Source organism: Leuciscus leuciscus (genome assembly GCF_965113295.1).
Source record: "Leuciscus leuciscus genome assembly, chromosome: 16".
Lineage (NCBI taxonomy): Eukaryota > Metazoa > Chordata > Actinopteri > Cypriniformes > Leuciscidae > Leuciscus > Leuciscus leuciscus.
The window spans coordinates 12,528,331-12,542,152 of record NC_138740.1 but is presented as its reverse complement, the minus strand read 5'-3'; the positions used below and the strand labels follow the sequence as shown (position 1 = coordinate 12,542,152).

Sequence of the window (13,822 nt, the reverse complement as noted above, 5' to 3'; positions counted from 1 at the left end):
ATGAACTTCGCGTCCCCAGTTGGATGGTAAAGAACGATACGTGTTTGGCTGCTTTGTACATTTCTTGCCATCACAAACACACTGTAAAGATTTTGGAGGTCAATCTCAAAATGTTATGTCGACTTGCTGCACTGAACATTTTTAGTTGGTTCAGTTGAAATATATGAAGTAGGGATGTTCATTTAACATTTTGTTTTCTGACTGAAAGCTGATGGTTGTTAACCAGTCATCATCAGTTAACTGACATGATTTGAAGGTTAGATTAGAATTAAATGGACTTAGAATAGATAGGTGTCTGTGACCAATTCAAAAACCTAAAAAATGTAGATTTACATGTGCAAATAGCAGCATAAACAACAGAACATGAGGATTCACACATCAAGCACCCGCAGTGCTTCTGTGAACACAGTAAACCAGAATAAAAGTGTATATATAACTGTATATATAATAAATAGGCCAACTTAAATGAACAATTAACAAAACTAAAGTGCAATAAAGAATGGACACTTCAGGACATAATTTTCAATTTTCACCTGACAATGCAAGCTTTTGAAAACGAGTTTCAAAGTGCAAGGTTTTGAAAACGATGCCTTTACCATCTGCATGTAAACAACATAAACGTGAATTTGTGAAATTGGTATGTCATTCCAACCCGGTCACACTAAATGTGTCTCTATAGCACACATTGTGTTTATTGTGCAATTTATACGCGAAAAGGAGTTTCTGTGTGCATATGATACGCATGGGTGGGTTTAGGGTAGGTTTAGTAAAGGTGTGTAATATGTAATATGTATTATATGTTTGGTTAGGATTAGTGTTGTAGGGTGCATGACATGTGTATTCACCTTATTTTCCACGAGGGTGACGCCATTACGTTCGTTTTGTCATCTTACTTTGGGCTGAGAGGGACCTCAACTTCCGTCTGAAAGGACGCTAGTTTCTAGACGTAATTCTATTGTTCTAACGGTAAAATATGTCAAGTATTATATGGTCAGTTAGGGGCTGCCATAACAATTGGATTAAGAGGATAGAACAATTTAACCAACAGTGTTACGAACACAATGTAAAGCGATCGGAATGTTGTGGTGTACTTTACGATTTACACCCGGATGTGCCGTGTCAGTTTAGCGGAAGTCGGATGACAAATTGCGGAAGCGCAAAGTATTAAAAGTGGGCGGGGCGGAATAAGGTGAATTACACGCAATAAAGTGCTATCATATGAATGTATTAAATGCATGAATAAGCCTTTCTGCATCTGACAGGGATAAATAAGTTTGAATTCTGGCAATATTTTTAAGATGGAAAAATGCAGATTTTGAAACCATTTTGATATGGGCATCAAATGACAAATGCGGATCAAAGATAACACCTAGATTTCGCACTTGTGATGCTGGAGACAATAATTCAGAATCAGAAAACAGACTTAGACAGTTATGTTTGTGCAAATCTGTCAGCATACCAAAAAGTAACAGTTCCATTTTTGATTTGTTAAGCTTAAGATAGTTGTCATGCATCCATACCTTTATTTCTTCCAGACATACGGTAAGAGCTGTAATTGCGAGATTTGGATCAGGGAGTGAGCTAACATAGATCTGCATGTCATCAGCATAACAAGGAAAAACCCCGTACCGTACTTTCTAATAATGTCACCAAGCGGCAACATATAGATGCAGAACAAAGTAGGTCCTAGTACTGACCCCTGCGGGACGCCCTGCTGTACTAATGTTGCCTCCGATTTGTTCTTCCCCAAATAAATATACTGCAAAGAGATGCCAGAGGTGCCTAACAAAACACGCAACCTGTCAAGGAGGATGATATGACATATAGATGTGAATAAATGTAAATGTAAATATAGTGTCAAAAGCAGCGCTAATGTCTAGCAGAACCAAAATGCTGCAAGCACCCATATCAGCAGAAACATTAGGCGTTTCTCAATAGCAAGTACGCACAGTTTGGACTTGCCAAGTCCAGCTCAGGAGAATGACTCCCGAGGACGCGAGTCCGGTAATTCTGCTAATGGAACAGCACGTTCTTCAAAGCGTCAGTCAGCTCGCTCTGCTACTCCGGTTATCTCTGTATGTACATTTTAGGCAACAATAAAACAAAATATGTTATAAAACACCACACTGCCTCTTTTCGTTTTCATTTAAAGAAATCTTAAACATTATAGCCACACAAATGGTGATTGCCTGGATCTCACAACCTGGATCAAATTTTCATAAATCTTTATAAATAAACCACAGATTTGAGCTTTAAACAACTACATTCTCGCCTGAAAAACTCTTAAATTTACATTTCGTGACACAGTAACAGTAGTATTATATGTCAACTGTAAATTAAAAGATGGCGCTTCTTATGTTGTCATTCCCCTTGTAGCACGCGCAAGTGACGATTCTCTGTCAACCAATCAACGTCCTGCAGTTAGTCTAGCTCCACCCTTTAGTACCATACCACTGTGCTGGTACCCCAACGGAAGGGTACCCAAAAAGTGTTAAGGTTCGGCTTTTTGGTACCATTCACAACTTTTGACAGTGGAAACGGAAATAAATGCATACCGTACCGTACCGTACCGCTCAGTGAAAACAAGCCATTAGAGATTAGAGTCGAATCTTCCCTAACAATTTTTAAGTCTCTTTTAAAAAGGTATTTGTTTTCTCTGGCGTATTGATTTTTTTTTTTTTTAAATGTATATATTATATTATATTTTTGTGTATTAGAGTGTGTATATTTAGGATACGTATTTAGTTGTCTTGTACAGCACTTTGGCCAGTCTTGTGGCTGTTTTAAATGTACTTTATAAATTAATTAAACTTGAAACCACTGATTGTAATAATACATCAAAATTCTTACTGTCAGTTAACCGGTTAGTCATAGTATTCTCAATGTATTTTAACACTGGCACTTTAGTTGAACCATCTGAATATTTTAAATGCAACAATCAACATAAAATTGAGTTTTGACCTTTGTGTATTTTTTTTACAGTGTATTTTTTAGGGCAATAAACCCAGACAGCAACATAGTGTTGGCCCAGATCCGGCCCACATCCGGGCTGTGTGGATTCCAGATGTGGGCCAGATCCAGGCCGATACTATGTAGCTGTCTGAGACTGGTGTTTTAGTGTTATTATGAACATCGCCATCACATTCAGAGATACTGCTAAATGTAAAAGCAATCAAACGTGTCATTCTTTATTATCAAACAGTGGACAAAATAAGTAAATTTGTGTAATGAAATGAATATAACATGTGCATGCATACTGCTGCTGCTTATCTTTAGCATGTACACTAACTTGTGTGGAAATGGGCATGGAATGGTGAAAAAATGCTGACCTAAAAATTGTTACACTTAATTTAAGTGATATTACTTAACATTAATGAACCAACATACAATAAAACTACCAAAACACATCATTCATGTCTCAAATTAAGGCATTCTTTCAGAACTCTAGTGAAGGTTTCAGCCAACAAACATAAATTAAATATACAAAACAAAAAACACACAAACAACAGGCAGCAATATGCACTATTTTCTGCTGTTCAGAATTCAATGCAGTTTATGTTACATGGTTCATGTTTACATTAATGTACAAACCTTTTGTATAGATGGTGATGAAAATGAAAGACTAAGACTTGTGTATGTGTTTAGCTACATCTTATTTTTTCTGATTTAAAAAAAATAATATTTCAGAATAATATATATCAATGTGGTATACGGTAGAAATATTACACATTTCAGTCTAGCTTAGGTTTTTAAATTAAATAACACAGTCTTGGAAATAATATGTAAGCATGTGCAAATAAGCCTGTATAGTAAATCAAGTTCTGTTGGTCTTTGTGTTTAAGTGAGAAATTAATTCATTTAAATTGAAAGATCTCAATGTTTATAAGATCTTTCAATTATGTTTAACAGTTTTGAGTGTATAAAAGAGTGTATAAAAATGGGCTCTGAGTTTTGGCAGTGGTTGTGTCTAAGTGAAATATGTAGTTTGGAAGATGTAGTCACTGAATGCATTAATACAACATTGAATGACACAGACATTTGCAACACTTCTACAGTAATACCGTAGTAAAATATATTCAGAATCTAAAAAATTAAATACTATCAAAACAATTAGATGTAGCTGAACACATACAGGTATTAATCTTTCAGTTTCATCACCATCTATAAAAAGGGGAAACTTGGGGGAAAATGTGTACTGTACTGTAAACAATGACCATGTAACATATAATGTTGTGAATTCTGAACAACAGAAAACAGCAGAAATATTTTATAATGCTTCCTGTTATTTGTGTTTTTTTATTTAACGTGTGTTTTTTGGGGGTAAAACCTTTTCTAGTGTTCTGGAAGAATGAGTTGATCTGACACATGAATGAAGTTTCAGTGCATTTTGAATGTGAAATGAACTGCTGTCAAGCTGTAAGTTGGTTTGGAGAAGATATCATGGTCTTTTAACCTGACATCATTTAAGACATCATTTAAGACTGTGGTATAAATGATTGAATGATTTAACCATAACTCATTACTATCCTTGATTTCTAAAATAGGTATTTTTCATGTGTATGTAGACTAGGGTGTGTGATATTGAGTTGTTGCACTTCCCCCCCACACACAATTTACATATCAATGCAGGAAGGCCTTAAAGGCCAGTGTTTTTCTTAGGTGAGACCCAACAACCCCCAGAGTCCTGTTACCAATATCTGTGCAACTTCTCAAATACACTAGAATAAACTAGAGAAAACGCTGGGATTTACCCTGCCAAATTAAATTAAATTACAGGTTTTTACAATCACTAGGACACATTTCTCAATATTTAGGTACATTTTCAAAACTCTTCACTCAGTTCTCCTAACCAACTTACAGCTTGACAGCAGTTAATTTCTCATTCAAAATGCACTGAAACTTCATGTCTCAGATCAACTCATTCTTCCAGAACACTAGAAAAGATTTAACAACAAACACACTTTGTCACTCATAAAACAAACAAAAAAACACAAACAACAGGAGCATTACACAATGTTTTCTTTTGTAAAATGCTTTCATAAAACAAGAATGACACTATCTACTGTTTATAATTCACTGCAGTTGATGTTACATGATCCTTTTTGATTACAGCCCAGTTATCATCTATGATAATATTGAGCAGGTGGATACCTATAAGTATATAGGTGTGGTCATTGATCGTTCATTTACTTGGAAAGCCCACATTGATTATCTTTGTTCAAAATTCCGGCAACGATTGTATTTTTTAAGAAGACTTAGGCTGTTTGGTGTAAATCAGAGAATTATGCAATTATTTCATTATGCCGTTTTAGGTAGTCTTTTAAATTATTGGATGCACACTTCATATGGCAATCTTTTGGTCCAATTAAAATCACAGCTTGTACGTCTTGTGAAAACTGCAATGTTAAGTTATGGGTGTAAGAGAGTACTCATCACTTCAATCAATTTACGAATCGTGGATTTTTAAAAAAAAATGCACAGACAATAGTGAGTGATTCAAGCCATGTTTTATTTCCAATGTATCAGCTTCTGCCATCATGGAGACGGTATAGAGTCCCACTGAGTAAGAGGAACCGTTACAAAAAAATCATTTATTCCTGTATCTATTAATATGTTAAATAGCAAGATGTAGTAATGCCGTTTTTTTAAAACTCTTTTTGGTTTGTGTGTGTATGTATATGTTGTGTACTAATGCAGCTTTGAGTCCAAGACAAATTTCCTGAAAAAGGGCAATAAAGTAAAGTATACTAACAAACTAACTTTTTAACATTACTGTACTAAAATATTCCTAAGTTTCCCCTTTTGTATAGATGGTGATGAAAATGAAAGACTAACACTTACATCTAATTATTTTGATTATATTATATTTTAGAATCAGAATATCTATTTCAATGTGATTGAAATCACTTGTTATTTTTAACAGTTTAACAGTACTATTATTATTAACAGTTTTAAAAAGAGTATGTAAACATGTGCAAATTAGCCTGTATAGAACATAAAGTTCTGTTGGTGTTTGTGTTTAAGAATAATGAATGTAAATGGAACAAAATGCATTCAATGACATCTTTCAAAGCAGTGATCCACAGTTTAGCTCACATAGACGGATGGTGTGATCACTGTGTGAAGAGAGTTTTGAAAAAGTGACTTTAGAATTGGGAAACTTACATTTTATTTGTGTTTGGAATAATCATTAATTTAGTTTCATTGCGAACATAGTGCTAAACAAGTAAACAAGATTTTATATTTAAATATTATATTATAATATATAATACTGATTTCAGAAAATCCCTGGGAGTGTGAATGAACAGAAATCAAACAATCGCGGGACAAATTATCAGTGTATTTTCCGGAATCTCTGTGTGAACGGGGCTTATGTGAGCCAAACTGTGGATCATTTATTATTGCTTTGGCAAAATTTTTTATTTATTTCTCACTTAACACAAACACCAACAGACATTTATGTTCTATACAGGCCAATTTGCAGATGTTTTAAATTCTGAATCTAAAAAAAACAAAAACAAAAAAATTATATTTAACTAAACACCTATACAAGTGTTAATCTCAGTTTCATATTTTTGTACAGTATTGTAAACGTGGATAATGTAACATTAACTGCAGTGAACAGTAGATAGTGTAATTCTTGTTTTATTTATTTTTTAAATACATTTTTACAAAAGAAAACTTTACAAAATAAATTTGGCAGGGTAAATCCCAGCGTTTTCTCTAGTTTATTCTAGTGTATTTGAGAAGTTGCACAGATATTGGTAACAGGACTCTGGGGGTTGTTGGGTCTCACCTAAGAAAAACACTGGCCTTTAAGGCCTTCCTGCATTGATATGTAAATTGTGTGTGGGGGGGAAGTGCAACAACTCAATATCACACACCCTAGTCTACATACACATGAAAAATACCTATTTTAGAAATCAAGGATAGTAATGAGTTATGGTTAAATCATTCAATCATTTATACCACAGTCTTAAATGATGTCTTAAATGATGTCAGGTTAAAAGACCATGATATCTTCTCCAAACCAACTTACAGCTTGACAGCAGTTCATTTCACATTCAAAATGCACTGAAACTTCATTCATGTGTCAGATCAACTCATTCTTCCAGAACACTAGAAAAGGTTTTACCCCCAAAAAACACACGTTAAATAAAAAAACACAAATAACAGGAAGCATTATAAAATATTTCTGCTGTTTTCTGTTGTTCAGAATTCACAACATTATATGTTACATGGTCATTGTTTACAGTACAGTACACATTTTCCCCCAAGTTTCCCCTTTTTATAGATGGTGATGAAACTGAAAGATTAATACCTGTATGTGTTCAGCTACATCTAATTGTTTTGATAGTATTTAATTTTTTAGATTCTGAATATATTTTACTACGGTATTACTGTAGAAGTGTTGCAAATGTCTGTGTCATTCAATGTTGTATTAATGCATTCAGTGACTACATCTTCCAAACTACATATTTCACTTAGACACAACCACTGCCAAAACTCAGAGCCCATTTTTATACACTCTTTTATACACTCAAAACTGTTAAACATAATTGAAAGATCTTATAAACATTGAGATCTTTCAATTTAAATGAATTAATTTCTCACTTAAACACAAAGACCAACAGAACTTGATTTACTATACAGGCTTATTTGCACATGCTTACATATTATTTCCAAGACTGTGTTATTTAATTTAAAAACCTAAGCTAGACTGAAATGTGTAATATTTCTACCGTATACCACATTGATATATATTATTCTGAAATATTATTTTTTTTAAATCAGAAAAAATAAGATGTAGCTAAACACATACACAAGTCTTAGTCTTTCATTTTCATCACCATCTATACAAAAGGTTTGTACATTAATGTAAACATGAACCATGTAACATAAACTGCATTGAATTCTGAACAGCAGAAAATAGTGCATATTGCTGCCTGTTGTTTGTGTGTTTTTTGTTTTGTATATTTAATTTATGTTTGTTGGCTGAAACCTTCACTAGAGTTCTGAAAGAATGCCTTAATTTGAGACATGAATGATGTGTTTTGGTAGTTTTATTGTATGTTGGTTCATTAATGTTAAGTAATATCACTTAAATTAAGTGTAACAATTTTTAGGTCAGCATTTTTTCACCATTCCATGCCCATTTCCACACAAGTTAGTGTACATGCTAAAGATAAGCAGCAGCAGTATGCATGCACATGTTATATTCATTTCATTACACAAATTTACTTATTTTGTCCACTGTTTGATAATAAAGAATGACACGTTTGATTGCTTTTACATTTAGCAGTATCTCTGAATGTGATGGCGATGTTCATAATAACACTAAAACACCAGTCTCAGACAGCTACATAGTATCGGCCTGGATCTGGCCCACATCTGGAATCCACACAGCCCGGATGTGGGCCGGATCTGGGCCAACACTATGTTGCTGTCTGGGTTTATTGCCCTAAAAAATACACTGTAAAAAAAATACACAAAGGTCAAAACTCAATTTTATGTTGATTGTTGCATTTAAAATATTCAGATGGTTCAACTAAAGTGCCAGTGTTAAAATACATTGAGAATACTATGACTAACCGGTTAACTGACAGTAAGAATTTTGATGTATTATTACAATCAGTGGTTTCAAGTTTAATTAATTTATAAAGTACATTTAAAACAGCCACAAGACTGGCCAAAGTGCTGTACAAGACAACTAAATACGTATCCTAAATATACACACTCTAATACACAAAAATATAATATAATATATACATTTAAAAAAAAAAAAAATCAATACGCCAGAGAAAACAAATACCTTTTTAAAAGAGACTTAAAAATTGTTAGGGAAGATTCGACTCTAATCTCTAATGGCTTGTTTTCACTGAGCGGTACGGTACGGTACGGTATGCATTTATTTCCGTTTCCACTGTCAAAAGTTGTGAATGGTACCAAAAAGCCGAACCTTAACACTTTTTGGGTACCCTTCCGTTGGGGTACCAGCACAGTGGTATGGTACTAAAGGGTGGAGCTAGACTAACTGCAGGACGTTGATTGGTTGACAGAGAATCGTCACTTGCGCGTGCTACAAGGGGAATGACAACATAAGAAGCGCCATCTTTTAATTTACAGTTGACATATAATACTACTGTTACTGTGTCACGAAATGTAAATTTAAGAGTTTTTCAGGCGAGAATGTAGTTGTTTAAAGCTCAAATCTGTGGTTTATTTATAAAGATTTATGAAAATTTGATCCAGGTTGTGAGATCCAGGCAATCACCATTTGTGTGGCTATAATGTTTAAGATTTCTTTAAATGAAAACGAAAAGAGGCAGTGTGGTGTTTTATAACATATTTTGTTTTATTGTTGCCTAAAATGTACATACAGAGATAACCGGAGTAGCAGAGCGAGCTGACTGACGCTTTGAAGAACGTGCTGTTCCATTAGCAGAATTACCGGACTCGCGTCCTCGGGAGTCATTCTCCTGAGCTGGACTTGGCAAGTCCAAACTGTGCGTACTTGCTATTGAGAAACGCCTAATGTTTCTGCTGATATGGGTGCTTGCAGCATTTTGGTTCTGCTAGACATTAGCGCTGCTTTTGACACTATATTTACATTTACATTTATTCACATCTATATGTCATATCATCCTCCTTGACAGGTTGCGTGTTTTGTTAGGCACCTCTGGCATCTCTTTGCAGTATATTTATTTGGGGAAGAACAAATCGGAGGCAACATTAGTACAGCAGGGCGTCCCGCAGGGGTCAGTACTAGGACCTACTTTGTTCTGCATCTATATGTTGCCGCTTGGTGACATTATTAGAAAGTACGGTACGGGGTTTTTCCTTGTTATGCTGATGACATGCAGATCTATGTTAGCTCACTCCCTGATCCAAATCTCGCAATTACAGCTCTTACCGTATGTCTGGAAGAAATAAAGGTATGGATGCATGACAACTATCTTAAGCTTAACAAATCAAAAATGGAACTGTTACTTTTTGGTATGCTGACAGATTTGCACAAACATAACTGTCTAAGTCTGTTTTCTGATTCTGAATTATTGTCTCCAGCATCACAAGTGCGAAATCTAGGTGTTATCTTTGATCCGCATTTGTCATTTGATGCCCATATCAAAATGGTTTCAAAATCTGCATTTTTCCATCTTAAAAATATTGCCAGAATTCAAACTTATTTATCCCTGTCAGATGCAGAAAGGCTTATTCATGCATTTAATACATTCATATGATAGCACTTTATTGCGTGTAATTCACCTTATTCCGCCCCGCCCACTTTTAATACTTTGCGCTTCCGCAATTTGTCATCCGACTTCCGCTAAACTGACACGGCACATCCGGGTGTAAATCGTAAAGTACACCACAACATTCCGATCGCTTTACATTGTGTTCGTAACACTGTTGGTTAAATTGTTCTATCCTCTTAATCCAATTGTTATGGCAGCCCCTAACTGACCATATAATACTTGACATATTTTACCGTTAGAACAATAGAATTACGTCTAGAAACTAGCGTCCTTTCAGACGGAAGTTGAGGTCCCTCTCAGCCCAAAGTAAGATGACAAAACGAACGTAATGGCGTCACCCTCGTGGAAAATAAGGTGAATACACATGTCATGCACCCTACAACACTAATCCTAACCAAACATATAATACATATTACATATTACACACCGTTACTAAACCTACCCTAAACCCACCCATGCGTATCATATGCACACAGAAACTCCTTTTCGCGTATAAATTGCACAATAAACACAATGTGTGCTATAGAGACACATTTAGTGTGACCGGGTTGGAATGACATACCAATTTCACAAATTCACGTTTATGTTGTTTACATGCAGATGGTAAAGGCATCGTTTTCAAAACCTTGCACTTTGAAACTCGTTTTCAAAAGCTTGCATTGTCAGGTGAAAATTGAAAATTATGTCCTGAAGTGTCCATTCTTTATTGCACTTTAGTTTTGTTAATTGTTCATTTAAGTTGGCCTATTTATTATATATACAGTTATATATACACTTTTATTCTGGTTTACTGTGTTCACAGAAGCACTGCGGGTGCTTGATGTGTGAATCCTCATGTTCTGTTGTTTATGCTGCTATTTGCACATGTAAATCTACATTTTTTAGGTTTTTGAATTGGTCACAGACACCTATCTATTCTAAGTCCATTTAATTCTAATCTAACCTTCAAATCATGTCAGTTAACTGATGATGACTGGTTAACAACCATCAGCTTTCAGTCAGAAAACAAAATGTTAAATGAACATCCCTACTTCATATATTTCAACTGAACCAACTAAAAATGTTCAGTGCAGCAAGTCGACATAACATTTTGAGATTGACCTCCAAAATCTTTACAGTGTGTTTGTGATGGCAAGAAATGTACAAAGCAGCCAAACACGTATCGTTCTTTACCATCCAACTGGGGACGCGAAGTTCATTTTGATTAATAAAATCATTATTCACTGTATAAAGTATGCTTTACGCTATACTAAATATAGGTCACTATAGTGACCTGAAATCGTTACCTTAAAGAGCTATTTCTGTTTGATTAATCCTATAAACCCTAAAGGGACTGCATAACCAAGCATAGAAAGTAAAAAAATTATATTATGAATGATAAGAGGATATTCTCGCCTCTGCTTTTGAACTGTTGCTGCCGGACCGTCTGTATTTTTTACCCCGTTGTAGATTTAAATGGTCTTTCCTCAAGCAATTCAATTCAATTTAGTCTGTCTTTATTTTGTAACTATAGTTACAAAATAAAGACAGACTTAACTGTTCACACACACACACACACACAGTTCCATTGCAGGCTATTGCGAGTCCCCTCTTGTATAGGTAGAAATCGTTCAGAGATGATATTCCATCTTGGCATGTTTAAAATATTATAATTTTTTGCATATTTGAAGTTATATTATGAAAAAAGACCTTAAAAGAAAATTGTGTATTTCATTTTTGTTTCTTCAAAATGACCAGATGCAGCAAGTCAACTCAAAAGTTTTGAATTAGATCAAGAAAGGTCCACTGTTGGATGGTAACGAACGACATATGTTTGGTTGCATTTAAATTTAGCAATATTTCAAACACTGAATATCTCTGTACATCAACATCCTAGAAACAAAGGAAACAGAAAAATAAGGACATGTCTATTGATTTTTTTTAAGAGTAGAAATTATGTTTTAATTAATAGGCAGCCAATACTATCAGTCACATTATTAATATCTTAATAATATAATAATAATTACATTATAATTATGACATTGAGTTGCAGATCCCCTCTTGGCATGTTTTTTTTTTATATATATAAAAAAATGCATATTTGAAGTTATATTATGAGAAATATAATATAATATATATGGTAACCCTTTATAATAACTGCATCCTATTAATCATTAGTTAAGCATTGGTAAACAGATAAATCATTATTCATAAAGCAGACATTAATAAGCAGTTTATAAATACACCTTTAAACGCTGTATTATTGAGTTAGAAGCATATCTATAATGTGTTTAATAATTGCATTTTCATACTTTATTAAATATTAATTATCAATTTATCATTTCTAAATGAAGTATAGCATTATTTACAAACCAGTTATTTAGGTGTTTACAGTGATTAATAAGATCACTTAGAAAGTGTGAGTAAATATAGTAGATTCAGGGAGTTATAAAGCATTTAGTAGTGGTCAGTTCACTATTTTGCGAGCTCATCTAAAGTGAGGACTAGTTATGCTTTGTAAATAATTTATAAAGGAGATTTAAAGACTCAGTTATCTTCTAAACAGAAAAAGGGAACAAACACACACAGTGATAGAGAACATAGAAATATTAACAGCCTTTAAATCTCCTTTATAAATGCTTTACAAGGCATAACTAGTCCTCACTTTAGATGAGCTCACAAAAACTCGTTTTCAAAAGCTTGCATTGTCAGGCCCCCAAAATGGCATTTTCGTTGAAATGAACGGCCAAAACGTTTTCAGTTTTCAGTTGAAAATGATGTCGTGTAAACAGACCCTAAAGCGTGTATTATTTATTGCACTTTAGTTTTGTTAATTGTTCATTTAAGTTGGCCTATTTATTATATATACAGTTATATATACACTTTTATTCTGGTTTACTGTGTTCACAGAAGCACTGCGGGTGCTTGATGTGTGAATCCTCATGTTCTATTGTTTATGCTGCTATTTGCACATGTAAATCTACATTTTTTAGGTATTTGAATCGGTCACAGACTATTCTATTCTAAGTCCATTTAATTCTAATCTAACCTTCAAATCATGTCAGTTAACTGATGATGACTGGTTAACAACCATCAGCTTTCAGTCAGAAAACAAAATGTTAAATGAACATCCCTACTTCATATATTTCAACTGAACCAACTAAAAATGTTCAGTGCAGCAAGTCGACATAACATTTTGAGATTGACCTCCAAAATCTTTACAGTGTGTTTGTGATGGCAAGAAATGTACAAAGCAGCCAAACACGTATCGTTCTTTACCATCCAACTGGGGACGCGAAGTTCATTTTGATTAATAAAATCATTATTCACTGTATAAAGTATGCTTTACGCTATACTAAATATAGGTCACTATAGTGACCTGAAATCGTTACCTTAAAGAGCTATTTCTGTTTGATTAATCCTATAAACCCTAAAGGGACTGCATAACCAAGCATAGAAAGTATCTATGAAGAGAGAAAATAAGCGTTAAATAAGAAAAATAATGTTATGAATGATAAAAGGCGTAATATATAATATACTATATAATATACTATATATATATAGTTACATAATGAAGACAGACTTCA

The 13,822-nt window shown here is 34.0% G+C and overlaps 1 protein-coding gene across 1 annotated transcript in view; it reads left to right on the top strand.

Annotated features, from left to right (window-relative positions):
* The window catches only part of LOC309477898 (uncharacterized protein), a 97,505-nt gene that overhangs the window by 52,512 nt on the left and 31,171 nt on the right, over positions 1-13,822 (top strand). The window lies entirely within an intron of this gene.